Here is a 19,045-nt window from a genome sequence, read left to right as displayed (position 1 = left end):
GGTACCCATTACACGGGTTTCAACGACCCAGGTTTTAGGTATTCTTCCTTCAGATAAAACATGCATGTGGAACCCCGAGTACGATCAACCGTGTGAACGGGAGACGTGTTCAAATATGTCTCAGTTTTCCTCCCCTGGTACTCGGGTGCAACATTCCAGACCCTTTACTAACACTCTCCCGACTTGGAGAGTCAGCGCCTTTAACCTCCTGTTTGGCCCAGTTTGCAATTTCTGCGGAAGATGAACAGGAATAGCGAGAACCAATGAGAGACTAGCTGGAGGTGTCTGGACGGGCAAATTTAACTCTCATTTCCCACCAGGAAGAGGAAATAACCAAAGGCTCAGCGTGCCGTGCCGGAACCAGATTAGGGCCTGAAACCATCCTGCGGTGTTGCGGCCAGCTCAAAAGAAAGCGAGTTGAAGAAAGGAGCTCAAGGTCTCTGTAATTCACAAACCTGCAGATTATAAATGACAGCTATCGTCCAAAAATAGACTGAAGTAAGGCTGCCAAGAGGACTTGAAAGCGGGGCAGAATTGCACGAAACCGATTTCAGGAGGTAGACTGGAATTGCATTGAAAGCATAGGAAAAGAGGCAGAACGTCCACAACGATGCACTTGGCCAAAAAGGGCGTATGCGTTTTTCCCTGAATATATTCAGGAAAAAACGCATACGCCCTTTTTGGCCAACCAAGCAAGCTTGCAAAGAAATCTGCACTACAATGAAGTCTCAATTCCCCCCGGTCAAAAGGGCCATCTGAAAAAAGTGTAAAATCCAGAAAGGCAGGACAGGCCCTGGAGAACTGGGAGCCTTGTTATGTTGATGGGCGGGATGTAAATTGCCAACAGACACTCCGGAGAAGTGTATCGTGTTTCCTGAAACATCTAAAAAACAAAGCAACAGAGCCTAGGGCACTTCCACTTATGGTCCTATAGCTTAGGGAAATTAAAATCAAAAAGACACAGCCACCCCAAAGTTTGGGACGCCTCTGTTTACAAGAACCTCGTTTACCGTACAAGTTCAATATCACAGAAAGTGAAAAATGGATAAAGAACTTGTGGTACGTACGTACAATGCATTATCACTCAGCAATGAAATCTATGTCATCAGGCCCGTAGCAGCATAATGAGTGGATTCAGGTACGATGATTCTAACTGAAATAAGTCACACAGAAAAAGAAACATCATAAGATATCACTAATACACGGAATGTAAACTTGGCTACACAGGAACTGAATTCCAAAACAGCACAGGGTCTCAAATTCAGAAAAACAACTTATGCATGCTTCAGGGGAAAGGTGAGTTGGGGTGCTGCATAAAACCAAAGATTGAAATGAGCACAGATAAAGTTCCTTAAGCCAAATATGGAATAGACAAGAGCTACTCCTTGCTCAACGAAATGGACTCAACACCCCATATTAAACGCCTAAGAATGTAACTGACTAGTAAGTATCTTAAAACCTATGGATTGCTATGTCTCCAAAAGAGAATCAAGCGTGTGTACAGAGGCATAAATGCAGCAGTGATGATTGGAGAGGTTCGGTGAGCAAATGAAGACCCTTTGAAGTCATATTGCATGGTACCCATTCCACGGGTCTCAACTCTGCAGGTTTCAGGTATTCTTCCTTCAGCTAAAACATGCATGTGGAACCCAGAGTATGATCAACTGTGTGAACGGGAGACGTGTTCAAATATGTCTCAGTTTTCCTCCCCTGGTACTCGAGTGCAACATTCCAGACGCTTTACTAACACTCTCCCCACCTCGAGAGTCAGCACCTTTAACCTCCTGTTTGGCACAGTTTGCAATTTCTGCGGAAGATGAACAGGAATAGGGAGAACCAATGGGAGACTAGCTGGAGGTGTCTGGACGGGCAAATTTAACTCTCATTTCCCACCAGGAAGAGGAATTAACCAAAGGCTCAGCGTGCCGTGCCGGAACCAGATTAGGGCCTGAAGCCATCCTGCGGTGTTGCGGCCAGATCAAAAGAAAGCGTGTTGAAGAAAGGAGCTCAGGGGCACTGTAATTCACAAACCTGCAGAGTTATAAATGACAGCTATCGTCCAAAAATATACTGAAGTAAGGCTGCCAAGAGGACTTGAAAGCGGGGCAGAATTGCAGGAAACCGATTTCAGGAGGTAGACTGGAATTGCATTGAAAGCATAGGAAAAGAGGCAGAACGTCCACAATGATGCACTTGGCCAAAAAGGGCGTATGCGTTTTTTTCCTGAATATATTCAGGAAAAAACCCATACGCCCTATTTGGCCAACCAAGCAAGCTTGCAAAGGAAATCTGCACTACAATGAAGTCTCACTTCCCCTCGGTCAAAAGGGTCATCTGAAAAAAGTGTAAAATCCAGAAAGGCAGGACAGGCCATGGAGAACTGGGAGCCTTGTTATGCTGATGGGCGGGATGTAAATTGCCAACAGACACTCGGGAGAAGTGTATCGTGTTTCCTGAAATATCTAAAAAACAAAGCAACAGAACCTAGGCCACTTCCACTTATGGTCCTATAGCTTAGGGAAATTAAAATCAAAAAGACACAGCCACCCTAAAGTTTGGGACGCCTCTGTTTACAAGAACCTCGTTTACAGTACAAGTTCAACATCGCAGAAAGTGAAAAATGGATAAAGAAGTTGTGGTATTTTCTTACAAAGCAATATCACTCAGCAATGAAATCTATGTCATCAGGCCCTTAGCAGAACAATGAGTGGATTCAGGTATGATGATTCTAACTGAAATAAGTCACACAGAAAAAGAAACATCATAAGATGTCACTAATACACGGAATGTAAACTTGGCTACACAGGAACTGAATTACAGAACAGAACAGGGTCTCAAATTTAGAAAACCAACTTATGCTTGCTTAAGGGGAAAGGTGAGTTGGGGTGCTGCATAAAACCAGAGATTGAAATGAGCACAGATAAAGTTCCTTAAGCCAAATATGGAATAGACAAGATCTACTCCTTGCTCAACGAAATGGACTCAACACCGCATATTAAACGCCTAAGAATGTACCTGACTAGTAAGTATCTTAAAACCTATGGATTGCTATGTCTCCGAAAGAGAATCAAGCATGTGTACAGGGGCATGAACGCAGCAGTGATAGGATTGGAGAGGTTCGGTGAGCAAATGAAGACCCTTTGAAGTCATATTGCATGGTACCCATTCCAAGGGTTTCAACTACCCAGGTTTTAGGTATATTTCCTTCAGCTAAAACATGCATGTGGAACCCAGAGTATGATCAACCATGTGATCGGGAGACGTGTTCAAATATGTCTCAGTTTTCCTCCCCTGGTACTCGGGTGCAACATTGAAGACGCTTTACTAACACTCTCCCCACTTGGAGAGTCAGTCCCTTTAACCTCCTGTTTGGCCCAGTTTGCAATTTCTGCGGAAGATGAACAGGAATAGCGAGAACCAATGAGAGGCTAGCTGGAGGTGTCTGGACGGGCAAATTTAACTCTCATTTCCCACCAGGAAGAGGAATTAACCAAACGCTCAGCGTGCGGTGCCGGAACCAGATTAGGGCCTGAAGCCATCCTGCGGTGTTGCGGCCAGCTCAAAAGAAAGCGAGTTGAAGAAAGGAGCTCAGGGGCACTGTAATTCACAAACCTGCAGAGTTATAAATGACAGCTATCGTCCAAAAATAGACTGAAGTAAGGCTGCCAAGAGGACTTGAAAGCGGGGCAGAATTGCAGGAAACCGATTTCAGGAGGTAGACTGGAATTGCATTGAAAGCATAGGAAAAGAGGCAGAACGTCCACAATGATGCACTTGGCCAAAAAGGGCGTATGCGTTTTTTCCTGAATATATTCAGGGAAAAACGCATACGCCCTTTTTGGCCAACCAAGCAAGCTTGCAAAGGAAATCTGCACTACAATGAAGTCTCACTTCCCCCCGGTCAAAAGGGCCATCTGAAAAAAGTGTAAAATCCAGAAAGGCAGGACAGGCCATGGAGAACTGGGAGCCTTGTTATGCTGATTGGCGGGATGTAAATTGACAACAGACACTTGGGAGAAGTGTATGGTGTTTCCTGAAACATCTAAAAAACAAAGCAACAGAGGCTAGGGCATTGCCACTTATGGTCCTATAGCTTAGGGAAATTAAAATCAAAAAGGCACAGCCACCCCAAAGTTTGGGACGCCTCTGTTTACAAGAACCTCGTTTACAGTACAAGTTCAATATCACAGAAAGTGAAAAATGGATAAAGAACTTGTGGTACTTACGTACAATGCAGTATCACTCAGCAATGAAATCTATGTCATCAGGCCCGTAGCAGCATAATGAGTGGATTCAGGTATGATGATTCTAACTGAAATAAGTCACACAGAAAAAGAAACATCATAAGATATCAGTAATACACGGAATGTAAACTTGGCTACACAGGAACTGCATTCCAAAACAGAACAGTGTCTCAAATTTAGAAAACCAACTTATTCTTGCTTAAGGGTAAAGGTGAGTTGGGGTGCTGCATAAAACCAGAGATTGAAATGAGCACAGATAAAGTTCCTTAAGCCAAATATGGAATAGACAAGAGCTACTCCATGCTCAACGAAATGGACTCAACACCGCATATTAAATGCCTAAGAATGTACCTGTCTAGTAAGTATCTTAAAACGTATGGATTGCTATGTCTCCGAAAGAGAATCAAGCATGTGTACAGGGGCATAAACGCAGCAGTGATAGGACTGGAGAGGTTCGTGAGCAAATGAAGACCCTTTGAAGTCATATTGCATGGTACCCATTCCACGGGTCTCAACTCTCCAGGTTTAAGGTATTCTTCCTTCAGCTAAAACATGCATGTGGAACCCAGAGTATGATCAACCGTGTGAACGGGAGAAGTGTTCAAATATGTCTCAGTTTTCCTCCCCTGGTACTCGGGTGCAACATTCCAGACGCTTTACTAACACTCTCCCCACTTGGAGAGTCAGCACCTTTAACCTCCTGTTTGGCCCCGTTTGCAATTTCTGCGGAAGATGAACAGGAATAGCGAGAACCAATGAGAGACTAGCTGGAGGTGTCTGGACGGGCAAATTTAACTCTCATTTCCCACCAGAAAGAGGAAATAACCAAAGGCTCAGCATGCCGGGCCGGAACCAGATTAGGGCCTGAATCCATCCAGCGGTGTTGCAGCCAGCTCACAAGAAAACTAGTTGAAGAAGGGAGCTCAGGGGCACTGTAATTCACAAACCTGAGGAGTTATAAATGACAGCTATCGTCCAAAAATAGACTGAAGTAAGGCTGCCAAGAGGACTTGAAAGCGGGGCAGAATTGCAGGAAACCGATTTCAGGAGGTAGACTGGAATTGCATTGAAAGCATAGGAAAAGAGGCAGAACGTCCACAATGATGCACTTGGCCAAAAAGGGCGTATGCGTTTTTTCCTGAATATATTCAGGAAAAAACGCATACGCCCTTTTTGGCCAACCAAGCAAGCTTGCAAAGGAAATCTGCACTACAATGAAGTCTCACTTCCCCCCGGTCAAAAGGGCCATCTGAAAAAAGTGTAAAATCCAAAAAGGCAGGACAGGACATGGAGAACTGGGAGCCTTGTTATGCTGATGGGCGGGATGTAAATTGCCAACAGACACTTGGGAGAAGTGTATGGTGTTTCCTGAAACATCTAAAAAACAAAGCAACAGAGCCTAGGGCACTTCCACTTATGGTCCTACAGCTTAGGGAAATTAAAATCAAAAAGACACAGCCACCCCAAAGTTTGGGACGCCTCTGTTTACAAGAACCTCGTTTACAGTACAAGTTCAACATCGCAGAAAATGAAAAATGGATAAAGAAGCTGTGGTATTTACTTACAAAGCAATAACACTCAGCAATGAAATCTATGTCATCAGGCCCTTAGCAGCACAATGAGTGGATTCAGGTATGATGATTCTAACTGAAATAAGTCACACAGAAAAAGAAACATCATAAGATATCACTAATACACGGAATAGAAACTTGGCTACACAGGAACTGAATTACAGAACAGAACAGGGTCTCAAATTTAGAAAACCAACTTATGCTTGCTTAAGGGTAAAGGTGAGTTGGGGTGCTGCATAAAACCAGAGATTGAAATGAGCACAGATAAAGTTCCTTAAGCCAAATATGGAATAGACAAGAGCTACTCCTTGCTCAATGAAATGGACTCAACACCGCATATTAAACGCCTAAGAATGTACCTGACTAGTAAGTATCTTAAAACCTATGGATTGCTATGTCTCCGAAAGAGAATCAAGCATGTGTACAGGGGCATAAACGCAGCAGTGATAGGATTGGAGAGGTTCGGTGAGCAAATGAAGACCCTTTGAAGTCATATTGCATGGTACCCATTACACGGGTCTCAACTCTCCAGGTTTAAGGTATTCTTCCTTCAGCTAAAACATGCATGTGGAACCAAGAGTATGATGATCCGTGTGAACGGGAGACGTGTTCAAATATGTCTCAGTTTTTGTACCCTGGTACTCGGGTGCAACATTCCAGACGCTTTACTAACACTCTCCCGACTTGGAGAGTCAGCGCCTTTAACCTCCTGTTTGGCCCAGTTTGCAATTTCTGCGGAAGATGAACAGGAATAGCGAGAACCAATGAGAGACTAGCTGGAGGTGTCTGGACGGGCAAATTTAACTCTCATTTCCCACCAGGAAGAGGAAATAACCAAAGGCTCAGCGTGCCGTGCCGGAACCAGATTAGGGCCTGAAGCCATCCTGCGGTGTGCGGCCAGCTCACAAGGAAGCGAGTTGAAGAAAGGAGCTCAGGGGCACTGTAATTCACAAACCTGCAGAGTTATAAATGACAGCTATCGTCCAAAAATATACTGAAGTAAGCCTGCCAATAGGACTTGAAAGCGGGGCAGAATTGCAGGAAACCGATTTCAGGAGGTAGACTGGAATTGCATTGAAAGCATAGGAAAAGAGGCAGAACGTCCACAATGATGCACTTGGCCAAAAAGGGCGTATGCGTTTTTTCCTGAATATATTCAGGAAAAAACGCATACGCCCTTTTTGGCCAACCAAGCAAACTTGCAAAGGAAATCTGCACTACAATGAAGTCTCACTTCCCCCCGGTCAAAAGGGCCATCTGAAAAAAGTGTAAAATCCAGAAAGGCAGGACAGGCCATGGAGAACTGGGAGCCTTGTTATGCTGATGGGCGGGATGTAAATTGCCAACAGACACTCAGGAGAAGTGTATGGTGTTTCCTGAAACATCTAAAAAACAAAGCAACAGAGCCTAGGGCACTTCCAATTATGGTCCTATAGCTTAGGGAAATTAAAATCAAAAAGACACAGCCACCCCAAAGTTTGGGACGCCTCCGTTTACAAGAACCTCTTTTACCGTACAAGTTCAATATCACAGAAAGTGAAAAATGGATAAAGAACTTGAGGTACTTACGTACAATGCAGTATCACTCAGCAATGAAATCTATGTCATCAGGCCCGTCGCAGCATAATGAGTGGATTCAGGTACGATGATTCTAACTGAAATAAGTCACACAGAAAAAGAAACATCATAAGATATCACTAATACACGGAATGTAAACTTGGCTACACAGGAACTGCATTCCAAAACAGAACAGGGTCTCAAATTTAGAAAACAAACTTATGCTTGCTTAAGGGGAAAGGTGAGTTGGGGTGCTGCATAAAACCAGAGATTGAAATGAGCACAGATAAAGTTCCTTAAGCCAAATATGTAATAGACAAGAGCTACTCCTTGCTCAACGAAATGGACTCAACACCCCATATTAAACGCCTAAGAATGTACCTGACTAGTAAGTATCTTAAAACCTATGGATTGCTATGTCTCCAAAAGAGAATCAAGCGTGTGTACAGGGGCATAAACGCAGCAGTGATTGGATTGGAGAGGTTCGGTGAGCAAATGAAGACCCTTTGAAGTCATATTGCATGGTACCCATTACACGGGTCTCAACTCTCCAGGTTTTAGGTATTCTTCCTTCAGCTAAAACATGCATGTGGAACCCAGAGTATGATCAACGATGTGAACGGGAGATGTGTTCAAATATGTCTCAGTTTTCCTCCCCTGGTACTCGGGTGCAACATTCCAGACGCTTTACTAACACTCTCCCGACTTGGAGAGTCAGTGCCTTTAACCTCCTGTTTGGCCCAGTTTGCAATTTCTGCGGAAGATGAACAGGAATAGCGAGAACCAATGAGAGACTAGCTGGAGGTGTCTGGACGGGCAAATTTAACTCTCATTTCCCACCAGGAAGAGGAATTAACCAAAGGCTCAGCGTGCCGGGCCGGAACCAGATTAGGGCCTGAAGCCATCCTGCGGTGTTGCGGCCAGGTCACAAGAAAGCGAGTTGAAGAAAGGAGCTCAGGGGCACTGTAATTCACAAACCTGCAGAGTTATAAATGACAGCTATCGTCCAAAAATATACTGAAGTAAGGCTGCCAAGAGGACTTGAAAGTGGGGCAGAATTGCAGGAAACCGATTTCAGGAGGTAGACTGGAATTGCATTGAAAGCATAGGAAAAGAGGCAGAACGTCCACAATGATGCACTTGGCCAAAAAGGGCGTATGCGTTTTTTCCTGAATATATTCAGGAAAAAACGCATACGCACTTTTTGGCCAACCAAGCAAGCTTGCAAAGGAAATCTGCACTACAATGAAGTCTCACTTCCCCCCGGTCAAAAGGGCCATCTGAAAAAAGTGTAAAATCCAGAAAGGCAGGACAGGCCATGGAGAACTGGGAGCCTTGTTATCCTGATGGGCGGGATGTAAATTGCCAACAACCACTCGGGAGAAGTGTATGGTGTTTCCTGAAACATCTAAAAAACAAAGCAACAGAACCTAGGGCACTTCCACTTATGGTCCTATAGCTTAGGGAAATTAAAATCAAAAAGACACAGCCACCCCAAAGTTTGGAATGGCTCTGTTTACAAGAACCTCGTTTACAGTACAAGTTCAACATCGCAGAAAGTGAAAAATGGATAAAGAAGTTGTGGTATTCACTTACAAAGCAATATCACTCAGCAATGAAATCTATGTCATCAGGCCCTTAGCAGCACAATGAGTGGATTCAGGTATGATGATTCTAACTGAAATAAGTCACACAGAAACAGAAACATCATAAGATATCAGTAATACACGGAATGGAAACTTGGCTACACAGGAACTGAATTACAGAACAGAACAGGGTCTCAAATTTAGAAAACCAACTTATGCTTGCTTAAGGGTAAAGGTGAGTTGGGGTGCTGCATAAAACCAGAGATTGAAATGAGCACAGATAAAGTTCCTTAAGCCAAATATGGAATAGACAAGAGCTACTCCTTGCTCAATGAAATGGACTCAACACCCCATATTAAACGCCTAAGAATGTACCTGACTTGTAAGTATCTTAAAACCTATGGATTGCTATGTCTCCAAAAGAGAATCAAGCATGTTTACAGGGGCATAAACGCAGCAGTGATAGGATTGGAGAGGTTCGGTGAGCAAATGAAGACCCTTTGAAGTCATATTGCATGGTACCCATTCCACGGGTTTCAAATACCCACGTTTAAGGTATTCTTCCTTCAGCTAATACATGCATGTGGAACCTAGAGTATGATCAACCATGTGATCGGGAGACGTGTTCAAATATGTCTCAGTTTTCGTACCCTGGTACTCGGGTGCAACATTCCAGACGCTTTACTAACACTCTCCCGACTTGGAGAGTCAGTCCCTTTAACCTCCTGTTTGGCCCAGTTTGCAATTTCTGCGGAAGATGAACAGGAATAGCGAGAACCAATGAGAGGCTAGCTGGAGGTGTCTGGACGGGCAAATTTAACTCTCATTTCCCACCAGGAAGAGGAAATAACCAAAGGCTCAGCGTGCCGTACCGGAACCAGATTAGGGCCTGAAGCCATCCTGCGGTGTTGCGGCCAGGTCACAAGAAAGCGAGTTGAAGAAAGGAGCTCAGGGGCACTGTAATTCACAAACCTGCAGAGTTATAAATGACAGCTATCGTCCAAAAATAGACTGAAGTAAGGCTGCCAAGAGGACTTGAAAGCGGGGCAGAATTGCAGGAAACCGATTTCAGGAGGTTGACTGGAATTGCATTGAAAGCATAGGAAAAGAGGCAGAACGTCCACAAAGATGCACTTGGCCAAAAAGGGCGTATGCGTTTTTTCCTGAATATATTCAGGAAAACACGCATACGCCCTTTTCGGCCAACCAAGCAAGCTTGCAAAGGAAATCTGCACTACAATGAAGTCTCACTTCCCCCCGGTCAAAAGGGCCATCTGAAAAAAGTGTAAAATCCAGAAAGGCAATAGGCCATTGAGAACTGGGAGCCGTGTTATGCTGATGGGCGGGATGTAAATTGCCAACAGACACTCGGGAGAAGTGTATGGTGTTTCCTGAAACATCTAAAAAACAAAGCAACAGAGCCTAGGGCACTTCCACTTATGGTCCTATAGCTTAGGGAAATTAAAATCAAAAAGACACAGCCACCCCAAAGTTTGGGACGCCTCTGTTAACAAGAACCTCGTTTACCGTACAAGTTCAATATTGCAGAAAGTGAAAAATGGATAAAGAACTTGTGGTACTTACGTACAATGCAGTATCACTCAGCAATGAAATCTATGTCATCAGGCCTGTAGCAGCTTAATGAGTGGATTCAGGTATGATGATTCTAACTGAAATAAGTCACACAGAAAAAGAAACATCATAAGATATCAGTAATACACGGAATGTAAACTTGGCTACACAGGAACTGAATTACAGAACAGAACAGGGTCTCAAATTTAGAAAACAACTTATGCTTGCTTAAGGGTAAAGGTGAGTTGGGGTGCTGCATAAAACGAGAGATTGAAATGAGCACAGATAAAGTTCCTTAAGCCAAATATGGAATAGACAAGAGCTACTCCTTTCTCAACGAAATGGACTCAACACCGCATATTAAACGCCTAAGAATGTACCTGACTAGTAAGTATCTTAAAACCTATGGATTGCTATGTCTCTGAAAGAGAATCAAGCATGTGTACAGGAGCATAAACGCAGCAGTGATAGGATTGGAGAGGTTCGTGAGCAAATGAAGACCCTTTGAAGTCATATTGCATGGTACCCATTCCACGGGTTTCAACTACCCAGGTTTAAGGTATTCTTCCTTCAGCTAAAACATGCATGTGGAACCCAAGTATGATCAACCATGTGATCGGGAGACGTGTTCAAATATGTCTCAGTTTTCGTACCCTGGTACTCGGGTGCAATATTCCAGATGCTTTACTAACACTCTCCCGACTTGGAGAGTCAGTCCCTTTAACCTCCTGTTTGGCCCAGTTTGCAATTTCTGCGGAAGATGAACAGGAATAGCGAGAACCAATGAGCGGCTAGCTGGAGGTGTCTGGATGGGCAAATTTAACTCTCATTTCCCACCAGGAAGAGGAATTAACCAAAGGCTCAGCGTGCCGTGCCGGAACCAGATTAGGGCCTGAAGCCATCCTGTGGTGTTGCGGCCAGGTCACAAGAAAGCAAGTTGAAGAAAGGAGCTCAGGGGCACTGTAATTCACAAACCTGCAGAGTTATAAATGACAGCTATCGTCCAAAAATAGACTGAAGTAAGGCTGCCAAGAGGACTTGAAAGCGGGGCAGAATTGCAGGAAGCCGATTTCAGGAGGTAGACTGGAATTGCATTGAAAGCATAGGAAAAGAGGCAGAAGGTCCACAATGATGCACTTGGCCAAAAAGGGCGTATGCGTTTTTTCCTGAATATATTCAGGAAAAAACGCATACGCCCTTTTTGGCCAACCCAGCAAGCTTGCAAAGGAAATCTGCACTACAATGAAGGCTCACTTCCCCCCGGTCAAAAGGGCCATCTGAAAAAAGTGTAAAATCCAGAAAGACAGGACAGGCCATGGAGAACTGGGAGCCTTGTTATGCTGATGGGCGGGATGTAAATTGCCAACAGACACTCGGGAGAAGTGTATGGTGTTTCCTGAAACATCTAAAAAACAAAGCAACAGAGCCTAGGGCACTTCCACTTATGGTCCTATAGCTTAGGGAAATTAAAATCAAAAAGACACAGCCACCCAAAAGTTTGGAAAGGCTCTGTTTACAAGAACCTCGTTTACAGTACAAGTTCAACATCGCAGAAAGTGAAAAATGGATAAAGAACTTGTGGTATTTACTTACAAAGCAATATCACTCAGCAATGAAATCTGTGTCATCAGGCCCTTAGCAGCACAATGAGTGGATTCAGGTATGATGATTCTAACTGAAATAAGTCACACAGAAAAAGAAACATCATAAGATATCAGTAATACACGGAATGTAAACTTGGCTACACAGGAATTGAATTACAGAACAGAAGAGGGTCTCAAATTTAGAAAACCAACTTATGCTTGCTTAAGGGTAAAGGTTAGTTGGGGTGCTGCATAAAACGAGGGATTGAAATGAGCACAGATAAAGTTCCTTAAGCCAAATATGGAATAGACAAGAGCTACTCCTTGCTCAACGAAATGGACTCAACACCGCATATTAAACGCCTAAGAATGTACCTGACTAGTAAGTATCTTAAAACCTATGGATTGCTATGTCTCCGAAAGAGAATCAAGCATGTGTACAGGGGCATAAACGCAGCAGTGATAGGATTGGAGAGGTTCGGTGAGCAAATGAAGACCCTTTGAAGTCATATTGCATGGTACCCATTCCACGGGTTTCAACTACCCAGGTTTAAGGTATTCTTCCTTCAGCTAAAACATGCATGTGGAACCTAGAGTATGATCAACCATGTGATCGGGAGACGTGTTCAAATATGTCTCAGTTTTCGTACCCTGGTACTCGGGTGCAACATTCCACACGCTTTACTAACACTCTCCCGACTTGGAGAGTCAGTCCCTTTAACCTCCTGTTTGGCCCAGTTTGCAATTTCTGCGGAAGATGAACAGGAATAGCGAGAACCAATGAGAGGCTAGCTGGAGGTGTCTGGATGGGCAAATTTAACTCTCATTTCCCACCAGGAAGAGGAATTAACCAAAGGCTCAGCGTGCCGTGCCGGAACCAGATTAGGGCCTGAATCCATCCTGTGGTGTTGCGGCCAGGTCACAAGAAAGCAAGTTGAAGAAAGGAGCTCAGGGGCACTGTAATTCACAAACCTGCAGAGTTATAAATGACAGCTATCGTCCAAAAATAGACTGAAGTAAGGCTGCCAAGAGGACTTGAAAGCGGGGCAGAATTGCAGGAAGCCGATTTCAGGAGGTAGACTGGAATTGCATTGAAAGCATAGGAAAAGAGGCAGAACGTCCACAATGATGCACGTGGCCAAAAAGGGCGTACGCGTTTTTTCCTGAATATATTCAGGAAAAAACGCATACGCCCTTTTTGGCCAACCCAGCAAGCTTGCAAAGGAAATCTGCACTACAATGAAGGCTCACTTCCCCCCGGTCAAAAGGACCATCTGAAAATAGTGTAAAATCCAGAAAAGCAGGACAGGCCATGGAGAACTGGGAGCCTTGTTATGCTGATGGGCGGGATGTAAATTGCCAACAGACACTCGGGAGAAGTGTATGGTGTTTCCTGAAACATCTAAAAAACAAAGCAACAGAGCCTAGGGCACTTCCACTTATGGTCCTATAGCTTAGGGAAATTAAAATCAAAAAGACACAGCCACCCCAAAGTTTGGAAAGGCTCTGTTTACAAGAACCTCGTTTACAGTACAAGTTCAACATCGCAGAAAGTGAAAAATGGATAAAGAAGTTGTGGTATTTACTTACAAAGCAATATCACTCAGCAATGAAATCTGTGTCATCAGGCCCTTAGCAGCACAATGAGTGGATTCAGGTATGATGATTCTAACTGAAATAAGTCACACAGAAAAAGAAACATCATAAGATATCTGTAATACACGGAATGTAAACTTGGCTACACAGGAACTGAATTACAGAACAGAACAGGGTCTCAAATTTAGAAAACCAACTTATTCTTGCTTAAGGGTAAAGGTGAGTTGGGGTGCTGCATAAAACCAGAGATTGAAATGAGCACAGATAAAGTTCCTTAAGCCAAATATGGAATAGACAAGAGCTACTCCTTGCTCAATGAAATGGACTCAACACCCCATATTAAACGCCTAAGAATGTACCTGACTAGTAAGTATCTTAAAACCTATGGATTGCTATGTCTCCGAAAGAGAATCAAGCATGTGTACAGGGGCATAAACGCAGCAGTGATAGGATTGGAGAGGTTCGGTGAGCAAATGAAGACCCTTTGAAGTCATATTGCATGGTACCCATTCCACGGGTTTCAACTACCCAGGTTTAAGGTATTCTTCCTTCAGCTAAAACATGCATGTGGAACCTAGAGTATGATCAACCATGTGATCGGGAGACGTGTTCAAATATGTCTCAGTTTTCGTACCCTGGTACTCGGGTGCAACATTCCACACGCTTTACTAACACTCTCCCGACTTGGAGAGTCAGTCCCTTTAACCTCCTGTTTGGCCCAGTTTGCAATTTCTGCGGAAGATGAACAGGAATAGCGAGAACCAATGAGCGGCTAGCTGGAGGTGTCTGGATGGGCAAATTTAACTCTCATTTCCCACCAGGAAGAGGAATTAACCAAAGGCTCAGCGTGCCGTGCCGGAACCAGATTAGGGCCTGAAGCCATCCTGTGGTGTTGCGGCCAGGTCACAAGAAAGCAAGTTGAAGAAAGGAGCTCAGGGGCACTGTAATTCACAAACCTGCAGAGTTATAAATGACAGCTATCGTCCAAAAATAGACTGAAGTAAGGCTGCCAAGAGGACTTGAAAGCGGGGCAGAATTGCAGGAAGCCGATTTCAGGAGGTAGACTGGAATTGCATTGAAAGCATAGGAAAAGAGGCAGAAGGTCCACAATGATGCACTTGGCCAAAAAGGGCGTATGCGTTTTTTCCTGAATATATTCAGGAAAAAACGCATACGCCCTTTTTGGCCAACCCAGCAAGCTTGCAAAGGAAATCTGCACTACAATGAAGTCTCACTTCCCCCCGGTCAAAAGGGCCATCTGAAAAAAGTGTAAAATCCAGAAAGACAGGACAGGCCATGGAGAACTGGGAGCCTTGTTATGCTGATGGGCGGGATGTAAATTGCCAACAGACACTCCGGAGAAGTGTATGGTGTTTCCTGAAACATCTAAAAAACAAAGCAACAGAGCCTAGGGCACTTCCACTTATGGTCCTATAGCTTAGGGAAATTAAAATCAAAAAGACACAGCCACCCCAAAGTTTGGAAAGGCTCTGTTTACAAGAACCTCGTTTACAGTACAAGTTCAACATCGCAGAAAGTGAAAAATGGATAAAGAACTTGTGGTATTTACTTACAAAGCAATATCACTCAGCAATGAAATCTGTGTCATCAGGCCCTTAGCAGCACAATGAGTGGATTCAGGTATGATGATTCTAACTGAAATAAGTCACACAGAAAAAGAAACATCATAAGATATCTGTAATACACGGAATGTAAACTTGGCTACACAGGAACTGAATTACAGAACAGAACAGGGTCTCAAATTTAGAAAACCAACTTATTCTTGCTTAAAGGTAAAGGTGAGTTGGGGTGCTGCATAAAACCAGAGATTGAAATGAGCACAGATAAAGTTCCTTAAGTCAAATATGGAATAGACAAGAGCTACTCCTTGCTCAACGAAATGGACACAACACCGCATATTAAACGCCTAAGAATGTACCTGACTAGTAAGTATCTTAAAACCTATGGATTGCTATGTCTCCGAAAGAGAATCAAGCATGTGTACAGGGGCATAAACGCAGCAGTGATAGGATTGGAGAGGTTCGGTGAGCAAATGAAGACCCTTTGAAGTCATATTGCATGGTACCCATTCCACGGGTTTCAACTACCCAGGTTTAAGGTATTCTTCCTTCAGCTAAAACATGCATGTGGAACCTAGAGTATGATCAACCATGTGATCGGGAGACGTGTTCAAATATGTCTCAGTTTTCGTACCCTGGTACTCGGGTGCAACATTCCAGACGCTTTACTAACACTCTCCCGACTTGGAGAGTCAGCCCCTTTAACCTCCTGTTTGGCCCAGTTTGCAATTTCTGTGGAAGATGAACAGGAATAGCGAGAACCAATGAGAGACTAGCTGGAGGTGTCTGGATGGGCAAATTTAACTCTCATTTCCCACCAGGAAGAGGAAATAACCAAAGGCTCAGCATGCCGTGCCGGAACCAGATTAGGGCCTGAAGCCATCCTGCGGTGTTGCGGCCAGCTCACAAGAAAGCGAGTTGAAGAAAGGAGCTCAGGGGCACTGTAATTCACAAACCTGCAGAGTTATAAATGACAGCTATCGTCCAAAAATAGACTGAAGTAAGGCTGCCAAGAGGACTTGAAAGCGGGGCAGAATTGCAGGAAACCGATTTCAGGAGGTAGACTGGAATTGCATTGAAAGCATAGGAAAAGAGGCAGAACGTCCACAATGATGCACTTGGCCAAAAAGGGCGTATGCGTTTTTTCCTGAATATATTCAGGAAAAAACGCATACGCCCTTTTTGGCCAACCAAGCAAGCTTGCAAAGGAAATCTGCACTACAATGAAGTCTCACTTCCCCCCGGTCAAAAGGGCCATCTGAAAAAAGTGTAAAATCCAGAAAGGCAGGACAGGCCATGGAGAACTGGGAGCCTTGTTATGCTGATGGGCGGGATGTAAATTGCCAACAGACACTCGGGAGAAGTGTATGGTGTTTCCTGAAACATCTAAAAAACAAAGCAACAGAGCCTAGGACACTTCCACTTATGTTCCTATAGCTTAGGGAAATTAAAATCAAAAAGACACAGCCACCCCAAAGTTTGGAAAGGCTCTGTTTACAAGAACCTCGTTTACAGTACAAGTTCAACATCGCAGAAAGTGAAAACTAGATAAAGAAGTTGTGGTATTTACTTACAAAACAATATCACTCAGCAATGAAATCTGTGTCATCAGGCCCTTAGCAGCACAATGAGTGGATTCAGCTATGATGATTCTAACTGAAATAAGTCACACAGAAAAAGAAACATCATAAGATATCAGTAATACACGGAATGTAAACTTGGCTACACAGGAACTGAATTACAGAACAGCACAGGGTCTCAAATTTAGAAAACCAACTTATGCTTGCTTAAGGGTAAAGGTGAGTTGGGGTGCTGCATAAAACCAGAGATTGAAATGAGCACAGATAAAGTTCCTTAAGCCAAATATGGAATAGACAAGAGCTACTCCTTGCTCAATGAAATGGACTCAACACCCCATATTAAACGCCTAAGAATGTACCTGACTAGTAAGTATCTTAAAACCTATGGATTGCTATGTCTCCGAAAGAGAATCAAGCATGTGTACAGGGTCATAAATGCAGCAGTGATAGGATTGGAGAGGTTCGGTGAGCAAATGAAGACCCTTTGAAGTCATATTGCATGGTACCCATTCCACGGGTTTCAACTACCCAGGTTTAAGGTATTCTTCCTTCAGCTAAAACATGCATGTGGAACCTAGAGTATGATCAACCATGTGATCGGGAGACGTGTTCAAATATGTCTCAGTTTTCGTACCCTGGTACTCGGGTGCAACATTCCAGACACTTTACTAACACTCTCCCGACTTGGAGAGTCAGTCCCTTTAACCTCCTGTTTGGCCCAGTTTGCAATTTCTGCGGAAGATGAACAGGAATTGCGAGAACCAATGAGAGGCTAGCTGGAGGTGTCTGGACGGGCAAATTTAACTCTCATTTTCCACCATGAAGAGGAATTAACCAAAGGCTCAGCGTGCCCTGCCGGAACCAGATTAGGGCCTGAAGCCATCCTGTGGTGTTGCGGCCAGGTCACAAGAAAGCAAGTTGAAGAAAGGAGCTCAGGGGCACTGTAATTCACAAACCTGCAGAGTTATAAATGACAGCTATCGTCCAAAAATAGACTGAAGTAAGGCTGCCAAGAGGACTTGAAAGCGGGGCAGAATTGCAGGAAACCGATTTCAGGAGCTAGACTGGAATTGCATTGAAAGCATAGGAAAAGAGGCAGAACGTCCACAATGATGCACTTGGCCAAAAAGGGCGTATGCGTTTTTTCCTGAATATATTCAGGAAAAAACGCATACGCCCTTTTTGGCCAACCAAGCAAGCTTGCAAAGGAAATCTGCACTACAATGAAGTCTCACTTCCCCCCGGTCAAAAGGGCCATCTGAAAAAAGTGTAAAATCCAGAAAGGCAGGACAGGCCATGGAGAACTGGGAGCCTTGTTATGCTGATGGGCGGGATGTAAATTACCAACAGACACTCGGGAGAAGTGTATGGTGTTTCCTGAAACATCTAAAAAACAAAGCAACAGAGCCTAGGGCACTTCCACTTATGGTCCTATAGCTTAGGGAAATTAAAATCAAAAAGACACAGCCACCCCAAAGTTTGGAAAGGCTCTGTTTACAAGAACCTCGTTTACAGTACAAGTTCAACATCGCAGAAAGTGAAAAATGGATAAAGAAGTTGTGGTATTCACTTACAAAGCAATATCACTCAGCAATGAAATCTATGTCATCAGGCCCTTAGCAGCACAATGAGTGGATTCAGGTATGATGATTCTAACTGAAATAAGTCACACAGAAAAAGAAACATCATAAGATATCAGTAATACACGGAATGTAAACTTGGCTACACAGGAACTGAATTACAGAACAGAACAGGGTCTCAAATTTAGAAAACCAACTTATGCTTGCTTAAGGGTAAAGGTGAGTTGGGGTGCTGCATAAAACCAGAGATTGAAATGAGCACAGATAAAGTTCCTTAAGCCAAATATGGAATAGACAAGAGCTACTCCTTGCTCAACGAAATGGACTCAACACCCCATATTAAACGCCTAAGAATGTACCTGACTAGTAAGTATCTTAAAACCTATGGATTGCTATGTCTCCGAAAGAGAATCAAGCATGTGTACAGGGGCATAAACGCAGCAGTGATAGGATTGGAGAGGTTCGGTGAGCAAATGAAGACCCTTTGAAGTCATATTGCATGGTACCCATTACACGGGTCTTAACTCTCCAGGTTTAAGGTATTCTTCCTTCAGCTAAAACATGCATGTGGAACCCAGAGTACGATCAACCATGTG

The 19,045-nt window shown here is 43.8% G+C and overlaps 1 long non-coding RNA gene across 50 annotated transcripts in view; it reads right to left on the bottom strand.

Moving 5' to 3' along the window:
* Positions 1–19,045, bottom strand: part of LOC307185334 — a 3,778,167-nt gene that overhangs the window by 677,147 nt on the left and 3,081,975 nt on the right. Inside the window, exon 16 of one of the 50 annotated variants that reach the window (XR_013827977.1) lies at positions 5,806–5,887. The exons of 48 other annotated variants lie outside the window; for them this stretch is intronic. This is a non-coding gene — a long non-coding RNA (uncharacterized lncRNA). Of the gene's footprint in view, positions 1–1,067; positions 1,150–5,805; positions 5,888–19,045 lie in introns of all 50 variants that reach the window. One more of the 50 variants, XR_013827978.1, reaches the window with a different exon arrangement.

This window comes from Stenella coeruleoalba (assembly GCF_951394435.1).
Source record: "Stenella coeruleoalba genome assembly, chromosome: 4".
Lineage (NCBI taxonomy): Eukaryota > Metazoa > Chordata > Mammalia > Artiodactyla > Delphinidae > Stenella > Stenella coeruleoalba.
Note: the sequence above shows the minus strand (reverse complement) of the source record. Positions and strands in the feature narration are given on the sequence as shown.